This window comes from Manacus vitellinus, unplaced genomic scaffold (assembly GCF_001715985.3).
Source record: "Manacus vitellinus isolate BGI_N305 unplaced genomic scaffold, ASM171598v3 scaffold_101_pilon, whole genome shotgun sequence".
NCBI lineage: Eukaryota > Metazoa > Chordata > Aves > Passeriformes > Pipridae > Manacus > Manacus vitellinus.
The window spans coordinates 876,853-896,558 of NW_021938802.1; the positions used below are offsets into that span (position 1 = coordinate 876,853).

Below are 19,706 nucleotides of genomic sequence, written 5' to 3' on the forward strand. Positions count from 1 at the left end.
AAAAAGAGAAACAAAAGTCAACAATCTTCCTAATACATGCTTCTTCATGAGCTTCTAGTAACCTCTGGACATGTAGATATGAAATATCTCAGGAGGTTAGGTTGGTATTAACATTTTTTCATAGGGAATTATATAAGAATGAGAGTTGAGAACAAATTTAGAAAAGTTAGAACATTTTTAGACTGTTTTCATTTGACTATATGTCAATGGAATAGCAATTTTAAATTTATGTCTTTTTAACTGGTTTGCATGTTTCAGTCAAATATACAAATTTCTTGTGAAATATTTATATTAAAATAATGTTTTCAATAATGAATGTTAAGTAGTCACTGAAAGAGGAAAGTGCAGAGTGGGACACCAAAACCAACCAACAAAAAGACCAAAACCCTCATTGTATTACTCTTAGGGTAAATTATTCAAGTCCAGCAGTTACCACCATGGATTTTGAGACAAACTCAGACTGGTATTTTCTTTTTTTTTCTTTTTTTTTCTTTTTTCTGTTTTGTTTTTTTTTCCATTATTTATTTAATGAACAAATAGATCTACATGAAATTGGGCTAGTTGTTAAGTATTTAGCAAATAGAGAGCCAAATTTATTATTTTTTGAATATGATCTATATAGTACTAATCAGTATATAAGTCATGATGCTACAAAGTTATGATAAAGCATGATTGTCTGCTTCTTTTATTCCTTCAGCAAGTTCACTGTACTATCAGTTTTGGGAATGGTCTTGTTCTTCTCATGTTAACTGATGATACTTCATTCCCACAAAACAATTATCAGGGCTAACGATGTTTCAGCTGGACTTCCCATAATAAATGTTATCTACTTGTATTCCTTTATTTTTCCAAGAAAATTGTGGGTTAGATCATATCCATTGCTAGGGGACAGGACAAGTACAATGAACAAAGCAATTAACTTTTCTTGATTCACTATGACTAAATTATCACCCCCTCAACTATGAAGAGTCATGATGTGAGAGTTTAGTTTGGAAGGCACCACAAATATAATTTGTGAGCCCTCAGTACACAGTCTGTGCAGTCTTTTGGATCTTTTTACTTTTACACAAAATTCTGAAGATTCAGGGATACAATACAGAGAAAAGTAAGATCACATCTTCCCCATATTAATTATTGTAATTTGCTAGTTACACTCATATCTTTTGGTTTGTTGTTTTAGTTTTTTCCTTTTCTTTTTTTGTCAGCTCACAGTTGTAAAACTTTGTAAATTAATGGAAATATACAGTGTGTAAAGTACAGCTGATATAGCATAGAGTTTATTCCTTCAGAAAGAAAATTGAATTTATCATTATACATTGGCTTCTTGATGGATTTCCATATTGTTGTTTTTTTTCAAGAGTTCAGTTTCAATCTTCCTGAAAGATGAAATTAGAATAACCTGTAATAATGAAAATATTGGCACAAAAAATTACTTATTCAATCTAACATGCCTTTGGAGATTATCTTACAGTTATATTTGTAAACTATATATGCAGCAATCTGTTCTTCTGTCTAATGCAATTTTGGTCAATCTGAGAATAAAACAGAACAGAAAGTGTCTCAGGGATTGATGGGCAGCAAGAGCAACATCCTGAGTGGCAAAAATCTTACCATAAGGTGCACTGCCTATAGGCCTTGGAAGCTTGCCGACAGTCTATTTTTAGAATTAAAAAAAAATAAATTAGTTATAACATGTTGTTAGTCTACTGGCAGGTAGATATAGGTCAATATTTCATTCCCGTGCTTGCATTTTTTTTCCAGCTCAAATTTGCATATCTAATTGATCTCTTTGCCTGTATAATTGATCAAAAGAGAGTGTGATGCAAAAGGAGATGACAGAGATATGCAAACTCACATGTTATGAAAGGTGGAAGCTATGACATATTATGGGGTAATTTTCTTGTTCTATTTTCTTGCTGGCTGTATTATACCAAAGTGTATGTCATGTTGTCTCATTTCAGTCCTGCCTTATGTTAATTGTTGCATAACTTTATCATTCAGCATTCTGTGATAAGCTGTCTCCTTTATTTCATGGGCAGTAACAATACTAGTTGCTCAGCAGTGATAATAAAAACATGTCCTAATTTGCCATTATAGTACCCATCCTCACAGACTTCTACACACTGTGTTTCACATGCGTCTGGAAGAAGAAAGACAATAATATAATTACTAAATTCCAACAATAACTTCTTTTATCTTATGCAGAAGTCAGAAATGTCCCTTCATGTCTTCAAATCATGCTGTAAATTCAACTCAGTTATTTAAAACAAAAAACTGCAATACAAAGTGTTAAATAAAAAATGAATAGTTGTGCCCTGACCTCTGACCAAAACTGCTCAAAGTCCGCAGGAGTCAAGAAGGACTTGCCTGGCCTATAGATAACGTTGCTTTCTTTTAACAGAAAAGCTTCTTTAGTTCTACATTTAAAAAAGACTCTACACTAAAGATGAAAAAATAACTATTACAATTAAGAGAATCTAACTATTTACAAAATTATTATACTTTTTTCCTAAAAGTGTATTTCTGATATTTTGTCCACAAATCATCTCTTCACAATTTGAGACAAGGCCCATTCAACAAAACCACTAATGGTTTATTTTGCTTTTCTGATAGCGAGTGGTCTTGTCACACTGTGTGGCAGCCAAAATGTCACATATCTTTGTGTTCATTCTCTTTTAAAAATAACAGGAAAAGAGATCTGAGAATCAATTCTTGTGTGAGAAGGATTTATCCTATATTCTGGAAAATAAAGCTCATTTTAAGTTGTTACTCAGCAGTAAGCAATGGTTATATGTTTAATGTCATTATGTTACATGTTGATTAATGTCAACACCTTTGAAATTTTATATAGTGCCTTCTATCACAGACATTTCAATCTTAACATTTGCCTTTTTTACCAACTAAAACACATATTTTAAAGTTCTTCACCAAATTGCAAGGGACACTGGAGCAGTGTGAGCAGCATAAGTGGTGTCAGTGACAGAAGGAAGCAGTAAGGGACACGAGGGATACATAAGGACATGGAGAGGCTTCATCTGAGCAGGGATTTTTCCCTGAGCAGCTCAGACCAGACTCATTTATTGTACGAGTCAGAAAGGGACCCAGCCTGCACCCATCAGTGCAGGTGATGTAAACAGGATTAAAAAATCAGCCCAGTCAACTTCGGTAGACGCATGTATTGTGTATCTCCCAGTAGGCAAGAATGTGGCAGCATGGTGACCATCAGCAAAAAGTCATGTCCTCTGCTTCTCCAGAGCTTCTAGCACCCAGTAGAACCAATGCAGACACACAGACAAAACACTGTCAGGACATGCAACCACTTAGGTTTCAGGCTGCACAGGATATGCCTGAAGATAAAGGATGACATGAAGCACACCTCTGGGACGTGTAATCAGGTAAATGAACTGTTCTGCTTGATGATTGAGCTTTGGGAAGAGGAGAGCAGACTGATGAGCCTTTCAGAGTCTGAGAAGGAGGTGAACCAATGGTCTGACATTTCTGTTACACACAAATCAATTCTATATGAGTAGGGTAAGTCCAGTGTCTGTTTTGTGTCAAGATTAAGATGATATTACAAGGGATAAGGAGAGAAGTAAATTACTATTGGAGCTGTAAGAGGAACATCTGCTTACCCTCTCAGATACCTTTACAGAATAGGTATCAGTTTCTGTGAATGGTAGATGAAGGACATGACAAAATAGAAAAGGAGAAATCTGTGCATTCTCACTGAGGCCAAATCAATCAATCCCTTGAGTCAAGAGCTGTATTAAGACCAACACTGAGAAGAAATGTCAAGTTATGATCATTGCTGATTCCCTCCTCAGCAGAATGAAGGCATCCACCTGCAGATTGGATCACCTTTCCAGGGAAGTTTGCAGACTCCCTAGGGCCTGAATCAGGGGTGTCACCAGACAACTCATAAACTCCTGCTCTTTCACATGGGTACAGATTATGTTGCAATAAGAAATCTAAGGTCAATCAAAAGAGATTCCGGGGCCTTGGAATAAATGATTAGGGAACACAAGTAGTGTTTTCCTCATTCTTCCCACTAATGGGAGGAGACATTGGAAGACTACAAGGCTCATTTGTGAATAGAGAAGGATTCATGGGATATGTGTGAGTAGGTTGGCAGTCTTGGCCATGGTGATCAAGAGGCTGAGTTTATTAATTGTTATAGGTTATAAAATCCCATAGGGGAATTTTTCTTCCTCTGCTCCACTGTAAGGAAAAAAAAATGGAGTGAGTGGGGGGAAGGGAGTCAAGTAGCTTTACAAAAGTCTAAAGCCTTGCTCTCTGTACAGGAAGGGATTTTGCACAGCAGAGGAGCATCAGACCATTTTTCTTCTGTGGCTTTCACTCTGCGTTTAACAGAAACTAGGATACTAGGAAAGTCTCTGCCTTTCAAGGTTTCACAAAAAACCCAAGGATCCTTGACTTGTGACTATATATCCTTGCTAAATATAATTGATATATGTATATGTGTACATATATGTATGCCTATGTATATATACACGCATATAAAAAGTGGACGATTTCTCTTCACAAGTTTTAGTAACCTGTTGACCTCTGAACGATTCTTATTTAGATACCAAAAGCATAGTAAGCTTAGATAAATAACATAAGAAATCTATCCTTTGCTTTTCTATAATGCATCAGTGACATTACTCAAAAGCATAATACATGTACAATACTCCCGTGTCTGTCTAGGAGGCCACATAAATGTTAAATGCTGTGGAGATGAAGACTGAAATGAAAAGTGAAAAATATACATTGGCAATAGCTTATGGAATGGGATTAACAGGAAAGAAATGAAAGCAATCCTTAACATGTGTCTAAGGTCTGCTCTACTTACAATCATCAGATTCTGCTTTTCACCTTAGAAAATATTGAAAGCAAAAATCATTAGCTGAAGCAAATCTTGGGAAAGGAGAATAGATCTTAATTTTTATTAATATTACTGCTGTAATATGCTGAAATTGAGATATGCAGCTGTTTTAGTTCAGTTTTCAACTGGCATCAATAGCAGAGTAATTTTGAAAGGAAAAGATGTGCATTTCCCATATGAATGACTTAAGAGTGTAACTGTTAGTAGACTTATGAAAGAAGCTACTCAGTACAATGACAATATTCTAGACATGTACCAAAGTCTGTAATTAAGTCTTTTCTTTAAGGGGATTTTTGTTTGGTTGTTTTTTTGTTGTTTGGCTTTTTTGGCTATGTCCTCACAGAAAGCAAATATGATCTTTGTGACTTTAAAACATATGGATTTTCTATACAGTTTTAAAAAACCTACTGTTCTCCTGAACTCAATATATTTCCAACAGCAACTTGAAGGAAGGTGCAATGAATTTATCTGAGGTCCTTTCTGGTAAAACTAACTGCTCTCTGTACTGAGCACTTCTGTCTCTCAAGTTTCACGAAGCCAGAAGGAAACAAAGCTAGAATGTCAAGACTTTGCATCCACTGGGACAGTTGTCCACAAATAAAAGTTGCTATTATTTAGTGTTCTTTTTGTATTTTCCTCCCTAGTTTAATAAACTGTTCAGAAGCAATCTTTGTTTTTCCAGTTAAAAGTAAATTAAAGTTATCAGGAGTCACCAGCCTGAAAAACGGAGGATGATAGATTATGGCCACACAAAGCATATATTTCTGAACAGTAATTTGGTGGATAGTAATTTATTTGTTTTTAATATTAATAGTTTATTTTATTATACTATACTTTTAATTGTCTGAATCCTGAATACTTAATTCCTGCCAAAGGAAGTATAATTCTCTGTTTCAAAATTTAACTTACTGCTCACAGATGTGGTCCACTTTTTATTCCTGCTTCATGAATGTTCTCGTGAAGGAGCAAATTGAGACTTTTTGAGGTCTCACTGCTTGTGAGCAGTGCTTCACAAGCTCCCCATGAAAACTCAGGTGTCAAATGCTCATCATTGTCTGCCATCAGTCAGAGAATGAGTGTCATGGCAGTTAGCAGCAGTCATCAGAAGCTCTTCAAGAATGAAGACTGTGTTCCTGTCTTCCAAACCACACAGCAGCTGCAGGTATATTCTACTGCCCTTAAGCTTACCTGAGACAATATTTTGGAGCTCTATGATGTTCCAGCATGCTCCTGTATTCTGGCTTTCTGTTGAAGGATATCTAAAAGAGATATATTGCTTTAATGTTAACCAATTACTTTATAATTACTTGTAAGAAGACAGGTTAAGGTAAAAGTAAATTAAAACTACTCGCCATATCCAGTTACAAAGATTTTTAAATATACAGATGACATAAAAGAGGAGAAAATAATTTTCTCTGTTTACCCCAATGTCAAATACGAAACAATCTCTCGCCTCTTGTTTTATCCAGATGAGGCTCTGTAGATAAATAACTGGAGCAAGTTTTTTGTACCTCTTCAATACCAAGTCTGTTATCACTAAAGAGAGCATCTGGCTGGGAAAGAATGTAATTCTTTATACTCACAACCTTGTTTGTGATTTATTCCAGGTTTCATTTAGATTCTAATCTTCCCAGCCTCATTTTGTTTCTGAGATTGTTGATATTTAGTTTATTTGAGTTTCAGACCTGTCATCTTCTATTATGTATAGACAGTTTATCTGCTCATATCTGTCATATCTGTCTTAACAAATCTTTTACTCTAGAACTGGGTACAACTCTTCTTCTCCCGCTATGGCAATCCTGAGCAAAACCTTTCCATAGACCACTTTACATAAATATGCAAATCAAGAACAGTACTTTCCCTGAAAATTACTTATTAAGACCAGACAGAAGAGTTATTCACCACTCTGGAGCAATAACCTCTTTGAAATCTTTAACCAATTATGTTTTTAAAGACAAATGAAGTACAAAAAGCACATTTAATTCAGATTACCCACTGAAATAATGTTTGAATTCCCCAAGCCCAGAGGGTGAAACTGCAGAAGTCTTGTAGACTATTTAAGACTTCTCTTTTACCAGAGTTTTTCACACATATTTCTATATCAACTGTAAAATCAAATGAAGGTTTCCGAAGATTACGCAGACTCAATGAGTGCAAAAAACACTGTTGTCTTATACACTATAATAATATCTTTCCATGTGATGGATAATATCCTTATTCATAACATGGCAAAAGACAGAGATGAGGCAGATTAAGAAAGGAAACTGAATATGGGTTCCTTCAGCTTTGACTCTTCCTGCCTCTCTCTTTCTCCCTTCACTTACTAGGAGACAAGGAAGGTCAGTACAATAATGTAAGGCAATTAACATTGCGTCCTAGTCATTGAGATAAATTCTGTAATACCCCAAAAATATACACCATGTGCCATTTTCTGGAAATGTTTTTCACCCTCTACCTACTCCCTAAGAGCAACATTCCATTCTTCTCTTTGATGTTCTGCTGAAAGCCAGACAAGAGTTGGATTTGGTCTTCTTCAGCAGATGTTGTGTGACAGAAGGAAAAATTGCTGTTTGCCCAAAGCATGCATTCTCATGTTAAGCCTGATATCAAACCTCTGATGTTTACATATATTTTTACTCCACGCTAGCAGAAATAAAACATCTATACCAGCTATCAAATGAAATTTTACTTTCAGGATTTTTGAAAAAATAACTGAACTGGTGAAATTTCAATGAAAAATGGGCTTAGAAATATATTGACAGTATGAAAATTCCAACTTCCTTACACAAATTTTAACTGAGCTAATACTTGCTTGCCTAGTACATATGTAATGCATGATCAATTGCAGTTTTCTTGTATAAAATGCATTACAATATACAGAAAAACTAAACAAGTTGACAGCTCCAAGATTATGCTTACTTTAATGCATACTTCATCTTACATTTTAAATGACTCAATAATAAGGTCCATAAGTTCTTTTTAAGCCTGCTTTATTGGTGTGACATAGATTTAAATGAGTGACATGTCTTAAAAAGGAATGTGGTCATGTGTAGATTACAGCATAAAACTTGTTAACCAGACTTTGAGAAAAAAATCATGCAACTTAAAACTGATGCAGTGCATTCCAATAATTTCACTTTTGGTAATAAAATTTTAACCAATACAGTATACACTTCAGCCAAGTTAGGTCTTACTGCCAGTCAATGGTCAAGATAAATTCATCCAGTGGGAGCACCAGAGGCTACAATGTATGCATGCCTCTCCAAATGAGCTTGAATTCAATAGTTTGTTTTACAAAAAAAGCTGCAGGATTTCTTTTAACTTGTCTCACTTCTTATAAAAAGGACATTTTTCTATGCAAAAATAGAATTTTCTGTCTCTGCCTTATTGGAAAAACAAAATTCCAAGTCAGCTCAGTGAAAGCTGCTTTGATTATTTTACACTGAAACAGCTTAATAACCCACACCTAAAGATAATCAATACTCAGTAAAAAATACTGCTCAGTAGGATTGAGTTGCTCTTTGTGCTTTTACTTTTACTTTTTACTTTCATTTTTCAAGCCATCTGATGAAGACTGGAAATTCAGTGACATTGCAAGAAGAGGTCATTTTCTGCCTGGAGAAATTCCTCATTAAGTTTCAATTATTTTACCAGTTTGTACAACAGCCTTTCAGTCTTCCTTACATTCCTAGCACATGTAGGTGGCTAATGTTTCTTCACATATGTTTCACAGCAGGTTCTGAACTATTAGAGCACTTAACAACTAAAAGTTCTGTTCCAGTAGACCATGTAAATGTGACCCCTGTTGGTTGATGTGCCTACAGTACCTGATAAGAATCACTTAATCGAGTCCTGCATTGAAAGAAGTGAACAGTGGAGGAAACTGCACTTATCAAATCACACCACGAGCTATAATAACAAAGTAAAATTAAACCACATTTTGGGTGCATTTAAATGAAGCTGTCTGTTTGTTAGGACTAACCAGAATACCTACTTCTTTGGTCTTTTATTTTTCCTTTTTTTTTTTTTTTTTGTGATAGTGTTGTGATTTTACACTTTGGTTTGGTTTGGTTTTTTTTAAATAGGGTAGAAAAACAAAACCAACCCCATTATTTTAGTTTGTTTGCAAGTTGTGTGCAGTGGAATAATGAATGTGGTAGGATGATGTGCCTCCTCCCTAGCTGGAACTCCCTTCTTCTACATGAGAGAGACGCATTCAATGCTCTGCCTGAGACAGTGCAGTGACTAGTTTTTCCATATCTCAAATAATTAGGACAGACTTCAGTCTGAGGAGTCCCGTGGGCTCTTTCCTTGTGACTTTGATCTAAAAGATAAGTCTATTCATGTCAGACACCATCATAACAATTGTTTTTCAAAAATGTGCAGGTGAAAAGTTCCTTACTAATTCAATCACTTTTGTTAAAATTGAGTCTCAGTGTTTGCAAGAGTTTTGATATATATGTGAAATCTTTGCCTGCACATATGTCCATCCACTTTTTTGAAAATTTGCATATTTTCCCACAAAAAAAAATCACCATCACATTGCTTCACATTTAACAGCAGTTTAGTTCTGATCTTCTGTCCTTTGTGAAACATTCATCTTCTGATTGCAAAAAGGCATATTTACCGTGGGGCTTTGTGAGCTTTGAGAGATTCACGTTAACTTTGTCTAGTGTGATATGCTTAAGGTATACATTAAAATCATCCCCAAAGTAAGAAAGAAAAGAAAAAGAAGGAATCCAGGTAAGGTCTTAAAGCTACTACTTAAGTGACATCATAAATAAAAGTAAATACAATATAGTGAGGTCAGGAAAAATTATATGGAGATCCATATTAAAACAAATCAACCAAACAAAACACCAATAAAAGTAAACAAACAAACAAAAAACCTAAAGACATTTTCCTGTAAAATTCAGGGCAACAGGGATGAGCTCTTCAAATAGATGTAACAATTCTCAGTGTCAGAAGAGCACTACAGTATGTCGAGAATGTTCACCATTCTTTGATTATTCTCTATCACATAATGACTTAGAGATGTAAAAGGTTTGCCTCCTTTAGTTGCCCAAAAACTTTTATACCTCGTTAAGCCTTACAAAAGACCCACCAGGTAAGTCCTGGAAAACAGAAGAATCAAGCACTGTGTTTCTTGTTTGCATTATATATGAAACTGAAGAACATAAAAAACTCCTTCATATCTTCACTCAGACAGAGTTTTCATCTGCTAATCTGGGAGAAAACAGGTAAATTCATACTAAAATATTTATGTATCCTTCTTCTTTTTATTAATTTTCAATTAAAATGTTAAATTAAACATTAAATTTTGAATAGAGGTAGATTTTAACTAAAAAAGAAAAAGCCCCTGTATTTTTTTGTACATAAACATCTTTAATTATCTCATATAAATGCAAAATATATTTTCTTAGATACACTAATAGTAGAATAACATTTGAAATTATTTGCACATTTTAACCTGAATTTAGAATAAAGAGAATCTCATGTTGTGTTAACATTTATCAAACTCTTAACACTATGCTAAACAGCACATTCCTCTCAGAAAGATGCTGATGCCTGAGCACTATTATCTGCTAAAAAGGGGGGAGGAATGGAGGTGTTGATGTAAGCACATAGCAGTAAATTTATATTACAAATATGGGATTTCTATCTGAACACGTTGTTATTTCTACATTTGTTCCTCAAAAAAAGCTAGGAAATCAGGTTTCATCTAGGTTACTAAAATAAGAGAACAGAGAAATCCTGAAAAGGCTGAAAAACCAAATTGAAGCAATCAGGCAAAATACCAACTTTGAAGCTAAGGTTCTTTTATGCTGTCACTGAAGACAGTTTCAAATGCTCTACTATATGAAAAACCACAGGAAAAAACTGAATTTTTGAGGTTGTTACTACCAGTATTTCACCCCAAAGTTATGGTGCCCTAAAAGTTACTCATGAAATAAATTAGCAATTCTTCTTTACTTACTTTATAATCCATTCATCTGGCTCAGTGTCATTATTTTACTGTTAATCTTGGTAAAGGGCAAATAATGGGGCAGAAGAGAAAAACACAAAAAATAAAAAACCCCATAAAACTATAAAATAAAATAATGAAAAATCTTTCTAGTTCTGGAATCTGATTATTTTTGTCAGAATTGCTATGCTCCCTATCACTTCTAATCCTATTCACCCTGCACATATTATCCTGGAACACAGTTTTGATTTTGAAATTTCACATTATCAGTATCTTGGCCTTCTGCAGAACTCTGAAATTGAACAAAAGCAGAGCTCATCTACAAATCTTTCTTTTCCTTTCTGAAATTACTTATTTCTAAAATACTAAACAATTAACGATTATTTATTTCTAATATTGAGTAAAGTATCATTCACATTAAAATCAATTTTGATCTATGAAGAATTTTTTCCTAGAAACTCTTAATTCTTCTCGATTTTGACTTAGAAAGCCAGTAGAAACCAAAGGCTTTTTCAGTAATTCTGATATAGATCAAAGAAATATTTCCTCAACTAGTTTCAAATATTGTATTTCTTCTTCCCCCCCCCCACCCACCACATTTGGCTCAACATTGTCTGTGTCCAACATCGAAAGTATAAACTCTTAATAGTGAGGTTACAAATGAGGAAACTTACTTCCTATTCTTCTTAGTGACAGTGTTTCTATCACTGCTCTTGAATCTCAGGAATGATTTTGATATAGCTAAAGATACACTCTCTATTCCTGATTTAGGGTTTGTTTGTTCATTTTGCCTTTTTCAAGCTTATCTTTATCCAGAATAGATACATTGATCCTTGGAGGGCCACAGGGTATAGCTTCTATCACTCAATAACACTCCTCATTCCTTTTTGATAGGCTGCCTTGAAGCTTTAATTAATTCCACTGGTCACTCTTAGTTTCAACTTTTATCATCCACATATAGTTTATAAAAATGATGAAAATCTATTCTTACGCTACCAGTATTTGATTCTTCACTATGCTTCAAATTTTCATTCAGAAAACTCAATTTGATTGCAGTTGGTGTTATTTTTTCAGAATAACGTAAATTGAGTATACACTTACAGGAATAATATTGAAACCATTTAGAACACTTTAACACAAATTAAGATGAATATACTTTTTATCTAGGATGTTTCCATCACTTATTGTGGTAAGTAGGTGAAAATAAGAGTGATATAAGAGCTGCTATGAATAATCAATAAGAGTTCTATTTAGAGTACTGTTAGTTCTTACTTTTTTTCTGTGCCTATTTTATTAGGAATTTTCTGTCACTTTAATAATTTTTCTTAATTTTTTTTCCTTTGGTTTAGGAGATACCAATGAAAGGTTGTTTTCCTGTTACATTTGTTACTTACAATAAAGGTATTTTTTTGGCATTTTTCCGCTGATTTGAATTACTGTCATTCAACAGTCAAATGAATAATATGATAACAGCATCAGAATGGGACACTGCTGTTTTAAACATGTATTTAAGTGATAGATAAGTAGCTTGAAGGAATTGGATGCTCTGACTTCTTTCTGATATCTTAATGTCATTTTGGTGAATTGACTCTTTCTTCTGTAGTTATTTGGGGCTATTAATTGTGGTTTATAGGACACCAGCATTGAGAGCAATCCTTACAAATCTAATCATTAATTGTATTCCTTTTAATATAGAAAAATATAAAATAAACCCTAGCCACCATCAATCTTATAATTACTTCATTTCCAATTTATTCTACACGTCTTTCAGTGGAAAGCTCACTAGCTCGTATACTAAACATATTTCTTGAAGCACCAGAAATTCTTATTTTATTGTTGAGCTTATTTCTCAAATTAAATTATTTTTTGATTATTTAAAGATTATTTTGTAATCTTTTGTTTACAGTGTAAGTGGTAATTATGACTAAGCTCAACAAAAGCCTTTTAGCCTAGTGTGTTTTCACTTGTTAGGCAAGAAAAACCACTCCAAAATTGCTGAGGGACTGGAGATCAGAAATATAATTAATATTAAGAACTTTATATACAATGAAGTTTGATAGTTTTTGTCTGCTAACCAAGGTACTACTTGCCCATTTCCTTTTATATTTCAGTTTTAGAAAGATAGGTTTAAATCAAAATAATATTTCTGTATTCAAGGGCGACAAGGGGAGGAAGGAAACTAAAAGAAAGATGAATTAAAAAATCATTCCCTGTTTTACAGACTATCTTAAACAAAAGACTGAATAAACTGCACTGAACTGGGAGATTGCTTCTCCCTGATGCTGTCACACACTTCTCTTTAGTGTTCTGTTTTTAGTTATCTGTTTGCTTACAGAGATGAACAGAATAATTTGTGGGAAATGCTATCAAAGTGAGAGATGGAAGTGACATGTTGTTACATTGTTCAGATAGTTCTTTGTTGCTCAGTTCAGATATTGTTCTTTTTTTTCTTATCTTTCTTGAAGAAAAGCTTGTCAAAATTAAAAAAAAAATGAAATAAAAAAGCAAACCAAACCCCACACTTTCTATAATGTTTTCCCTGTCTGGTCATCTCAGTGACCTGCTCTTTTGATAATATTTCAGCTAATGGTCTTTTAATATTTTTGGTACTCCTCTGGTAATATTTTAGCTCATGAATGCACAGTCTCATAAGAAATATGCAGGACAGAGAACAGTAATTTTTTATTTATTTTAACAATTACACAGATTAGATTGTTAGCTAGTTTTAATGGTTAGGAAAGATTCCAATGTTATAATATTAATTCTTTGCTCTTTAGAAACCATTTTCTGATCTATCTTCTGCTTTCTATCACAATTCAACAGATATAGAACTCTAAATCTAAAAAATACAGCTCCAACAGATTTGCAATGTTTAATCTCATAAATTATCAACCCAAGGAGTTATTCAATTTTCCTTGTATTACATTTTTGTAGGAATTGTATTTTGTCTCATTTTCCTTCCATTGGCTGAGATATTTAAGAACTGCAGCTCCCAGAACCCTCACTATTAAAAGAGACATACAGAACAAGAACAATCCCATAAGGAGGACGACCTTTCCCATTAAGTGAATGAGTCAACTCCTAATAATGGAGAAATGTTAGTTGAATATTGCATGGGTTTTAAATTAAGTATTTCAGAATAGTTCATTAAGCCAAGAGGAATATGTTAAATATTTTTCCTGACAAATGTTAAAATATTAGTATAACGAGAGAGGCTGAAATTCTAAAATTTATATACCTCCACTCACCTTAGAAACTTTTGGGGTGTACAGTCTTATCCAGTAGCAAAGGACACAAATGAACTTGACTACATTCTGTTGAAAGTATCAGTTAAACAGTGCTGGATGTCATGGGTTTACTCTGGCTGTATTTTCAAACTTCCACAAAATTGCTACAAATTGAGAGAGGTTTCGCAACAGGCAAGACAGACTCGATATGAGGAATAATATTAAAATTTATTGCTAACAGAATAGAAACTAAAAAGTAATAAAATACACAGTATTAAACACACTTTTACCACCCCTCAGCCCCCTGGCCAATGCAGGAGGAGAAACTCTCAGGGCAATAGCTAAAGTCTCCCTTCCAATCGGGGTGAGAGGGGGTATCTGCACCCCCTGACATCCTTTCATGGACTGCGAGGGGACAACTCGCTATGTCATGACCTTCAGCATGGGTTTCAGGGAGTTAAAGCTCCGAGTCTTTTCCCTGTTCCTTGGTGTCCCTCCCAGGGGAGCAAGCTCTGAAGGGACCCCTCCAAGTCGGGTCTACCACTCCCCCCTGGACACAGGTTCTGGGGTTCAGTTCAGCCTCTTTATACCCTGATAATTTTCACCAGATTCCCACCCAGAATCGACCTGCTTCAGCGTGGCTTCTCTCTCTCTCTGTTGCAAATTTGAGAGGCAGTGGTAGCTGTCCTGGCTGTGCTTCTCTTCTTCTCTCTGCTCTGCTCCCGGCACGCTTCGTGCTGTCCACTGCTGCCACTCCAGGCCTGCTCCGGGCCGCTCCACTCCGGGTCGTGCATTGCTGCCACTCCATCCTGCTACCACCCCTCCCTTGCGGCGGTGGGAGGCAGCGAGGCCAGCCAGAGAACTCCTGGGCAGTTTCTCTCTCACTGTCTGGAATTTCTTCTGAGCTCTGCTGCACACCTCATCCAGGGGCCTGGCTCAGCTCCAGTGTTGCGTCTGCCCCTGGGCCAGGGTGGGGATGGGGGGGGTGGGCCTGGTCCCCGCGGGGCCTGGTGGCCCCTCCACCACCTTCATATCTCTAATTTCTTCTGCACCACAAGCCTTCTCTTCTGGCTACCTTAATATGTCATTCGCAGAGGTGTTACTACAGCTTCTCATTGGCTCAGCACTGGGAAACCCGTCTAGAACTAAACATCTTCAGTTCTAGGGAAGAGCTAGTAAACCCATGACCCTGGAATATATTTTTCTCCCAAATAGAGAATGTCTGCTTTGTGAAAAAATTTCATTTGCAGTTTCCTCTGTTACTTTTCACAAGTTCTTGAGAGTTGAAAGTCCTCAAGAAATGGTTTAAGATTTTTCCTATTTTTCTCTCTGTGCTAAGCCTGCTGGCAGTTAATTACTTTTGGTTTTCACTCTTTTAAAGTAGGTTATTACTAAACATTCTTGTCCTAGATTATAATTTTACATGACATTGGAGTACTGTTTATTCACAACTGCCTGTAGGATTAGGTGTTTATAATAAAAGCAATAACCTTGTTTATTTGTATTTCAGATGCTGCAACTAAGTAAATATACTTTGTAACTCTTTCATAAGTGCTGCACAGAGACATTTATGCAGCTGGTTTATAAAGTGGTGTTGCTGTGTTTTAAAGTTGATGTTCTTAATAGTTTGTCATTTAAACTTTTCTATGGAGATACATGTGTGGTTCAGACCCCAGGCATAAGTGTCCTAAGAGAACATCAAACCTATTTCCCACTCTTTACTGACTTGCAGCAATATGGTTTGGTGCTTTTGGTTGACCTTTGCTGGCCAAGAGACGTGAACCAAGATAGTCTCTCACGCCCCCTTCTTCTCAGCAAGACAGGAGGAAAAATATGGTAGAAAGATCATGGGTAAGATAAGGATAGGAAAATGACTTGCTAATTACCAACATGAGCAAAAAAACCCAACTCGCACTGGGAAAGTTTAATAGAATTTATTGCCAATTAATAATAGAGTAGGATAGAAAGAGGAGAGTAGTAGGAAATTAAAAAAAATCTGAAAACTTCTTTACTTCAACATTTCTTCTTCCCATGTTCAACTTCATTCTTGACACTTTTACCTCCTCCACACCCTGAGAAGTGGAGGAGGATGGGGAATAGGAGTTGTGGTCAGTCCATAGCAGGTCCTCTCTGCCACTTCTTGCTCTGCACATGCTCCAGAATGCTCCAGTGTGAGGTCCCTCCATAAGGCAAAATCCCTCAAGAACTGCTCTAGTGCGGGTCCTTTCCATGGCCTACAGTCCTTCAGAAAAAGAATTCTCCACTGTGGGACTCCCATCAGCTACAATTCCTGCCAGGATCCTGCTCTGGGATTAACTCTCCATGGACTGCACTGTGGATATCTGCTTCAACATGGCCCTCCATGAACTGTAGGGAAATTTATGCACTGGAGACTGGAGAAACTCCCTCCCCCCCATGATTCACCAACCTTAATGTTGTTTCCTTCAGATTTTCCTCATCCTTCTCTCTGCTGGTGCACACTCTTTTTTTATCCTTTATTAAATACATCATTCCAGAGATGCCACCAACATGGCTCACTGGCTTAGCTTGGGGCAGTGGAGCTCCATTTTGGAGCTCACCGAAACTGGCTCTGTCTGACATGAAAACAGTTTCTGATGTTTTCTCACAGAAGCCATTCCTGCAGATCCCACACTACAAAAAGTTTGCCATGTAAGCCAAGACATATTATTAACTCAATGTCTGTGCTTTCACTTTGGTGTGCTTGTTTTTCCTTCTTTTTTTATAAAGGCAACCGGAACAAAGTTTAAATGAAAACTCCATTCTTAGGTACAAAAAAAATACCATTATTCTAAGGGTCAAATTCATCCTTGCAAGAAAAATGTTTATATTAACATTTTTTTACCAAAGTAAGTTTACTACTGAATTGTAGTAAACAAGAGATCAACGTCTTCAATTAATATGCAAGTCTGCAAACCACACTTAAGTTATAAACAAGTTTTAAAATAGTATTTTAACTCTGAAAGATTTCTGTATGCAAAATGAAAATTTTTAATTAGGGAAATTTTAAATGAAATTTTAAATATTTCTATATTTCTTACAGACTTTATAAATGATTTTTCTTAATAGGAAAAAAAAAGAAAAAATAGGTGAAATACTTTATACCTTTTGAGAAATTTTTTTTCATGTCTCCTAATTCTGAAACCAGTCCAAAGAAAAAATTAATGACAGGGGATAGAGTAGGAAAACAATGAAGAATATGGTCTATGTATTAATTTCTAAGGTACCAGTTCAATTATCTGAAGTACTCTGCAGATTTACAATAAACTCTTGGAATCACCTTAGCATATAAAAATTATGGTGATATGAAAAAAAAGATAAACAAGAGTTTCTGAAGTATTTGGTGGTAGAATGGGACTTCACAACATTAATGACAAAGACTGAAATATTCTGACAAGATTCTATTTTGATAAATAAATAGCCTCACATGCTTTCAATTTAGGCTAGTCTGGGACTCATATTATTATTAACTCAAAGAAAATTTTATGTTGACAGACTCTACTATGTTACACAAAAAAAAATATGATAAAAAAAACCCACTTACATCATTCTCTTCAGCACTAAAACAATTGAATATGTTGCCTGCATTTTTAACTTGCATAGCAATATTTTTACAGTGGCGGCCATCTCTGTTTTTCAGAGCCTGTGTTTGCTCTTTAAACCATGTAACTAGGAAACCTCACAGCTCTTACTTCACAACATTCTCAATTTAATTTAGAGATATAAAATAAATATACGGATATAGAATTCCTGAAGCTGCAATATGATGTACTACAACTCTTGATTTAAGTAGGGTCTGAAGTTTTATTACCTTCCCTCCTTGTCCTGAAATTCTTATGGCGAATTGCCTGCTGCTAAAGAATTGGGTATGTTGCTCTGGCTTACAAATTAAATGTTCTCTCTGATCTTTGGCACAACAGATACCTCTGACACCTTTATTCATTATCTGTTGAGAATGCTTTTTAATCAGCATTCTTATTTTAAATGGAGACACAATTTCTGTGGCTCTGGTTTCCTAGCAACAGAGTTTATTGTCACAGACTTTTGTAATTTCTAAAGATCTCTGTTCAGAATGCTTTTCATGGTTCTTAATGCTCTGTACAGCTTCATGGACATAATACTTTGATATCCCATATCAGAGCTGGTTTATTTTACTGTAACAAACAACATAACAAACATCAAAATAACTTAAAATGACCACCACCAAAACTCATAGCAAACCAAATTCTAAGAAGAGAAGAAGTAGTTTATAAAGACTACACTTAAAGTATGTGTTTTGAACACTGATTAATTTGTGCTCTAAAATTTATCCTATTGGATAAATAGCATCAGAAACTCATGTGAAAGGTCAAAGGTGGTCTGCTGTCCTCTATTTTCAGAAAAAAATTATCTCAAAATATTTTGCAATTTACAATTTTTTAGTAAAAACTGCCCTTTTTTGGATTTGTTCTTGCATAAAAAATAGCTGCACCTTTTATTAGTTAGAAATGGGATTAGAATAAGAGATTGTCTGTAGTGATTTGGTAGAGATTTTCCCCTGCAACTGAAACTGTAAGTTTGTATAATTGCTGTAACCATCAAAGATGGATTTAATACAGGTTAAATGCTGAATCTTGATGGAATCTGAGTCTTGACCTCCAGTATATATATTTCTCAACAATTTTTTTAAAGTATGGATTAAAAAAATACTCAAGAGAAAAACCCTGCTGTATTAATTTTATCTTATTAATGAACTACTTCAATTATTTTGCAAGTGCAGCATTATTCTCTTAAGAGGCACAGCATAAGTAATAGAATTTTCTAGCATTCCACAGCTTATATGAACTAAATGAACTACGCATTCCTTTAAATGAAGGAAATACATAGGAATAAAGTGAAAAATACTACTGTTAATGTGAATAAACAAATAGAAACATCTATAAGGACAGCATAAACAAATTACTTTTTAAAGTAATTGGGACAGTAACCCATAATCTTTCTAGTAATGATGTTATCCTCCAGATATAGGTATAAATCATGCTTTGGAGCCAGTGTAGATAAAAATCATTTAAAGGGAGAATCTATGAAACATCTGATTTTAACTATCCCAAAAATAGAACATATGATTTTCATATCAAAGCCAAGTCAGTGCAGTACTGTTAGGATATCAGACCAGTCAGGTGACGACAGTCTAGAAGGATGTTGCAAAGTGAGAGTTAGTCTATGCAGTAAAAAGAGAGAAAATGGATGAGAATAGTGAGATACGAAGAAATCCAATTCAGAAGATATTCACACGGTAAGCAAGAAATAGATCAGCTGAGGTACACTCTAAAGTCCTTGATTACATGGAAGCAAAGAAATTGAGCTGAAATTACCTAAAAGAGCAGAATAATAACTGGGTAGGTGGGGTGGGGGAGAAACAAAACAAACCAAAAAACAGCCAACCAAAAAAAACCAAGACAACTTGGGTGAATGACCCCAGGTGTCTAAAGACATATCCCGTACCATATGGCATCAGGATCAGTTATAAAAGCTAAGTGAAAGAGTGAGGAACATGAAAATTCACAGTTATGCTGGTTGTCCTAAAATAAGTAGAAATGAGATGAGAAAGGCCAAGACCCACCTGGAATTA

The 19,706-nt window shown here is 35.1% G+C and overlaps 1 long non-coding RNA gene across 1 annotated transcript in view; it reads right to left on the reverse strand.

Annotated features, from left to right (window-relative positions):
- Positions 1–988: 988 nt before the first annotated feature.
- The window catches only part of LOC108643470, a 31,541-nt gene continuing 12,823 nt past the window's right edge, over positions 989–19,706 (reverse strand). The window contains exons 2-3 of the long non-coding RNA XR_001922932.1: positions 6,074–6,144; positions 989–1,399 (exon numbers count right to left, since the gene is read on the reverse strand). This is a non-coding gene — a long non-coding RNA (uncharacterized LOC108643470). The remainder of the gene's footprint in view (positions 1,400–6,073; positions 6,145–19,706) is intronic.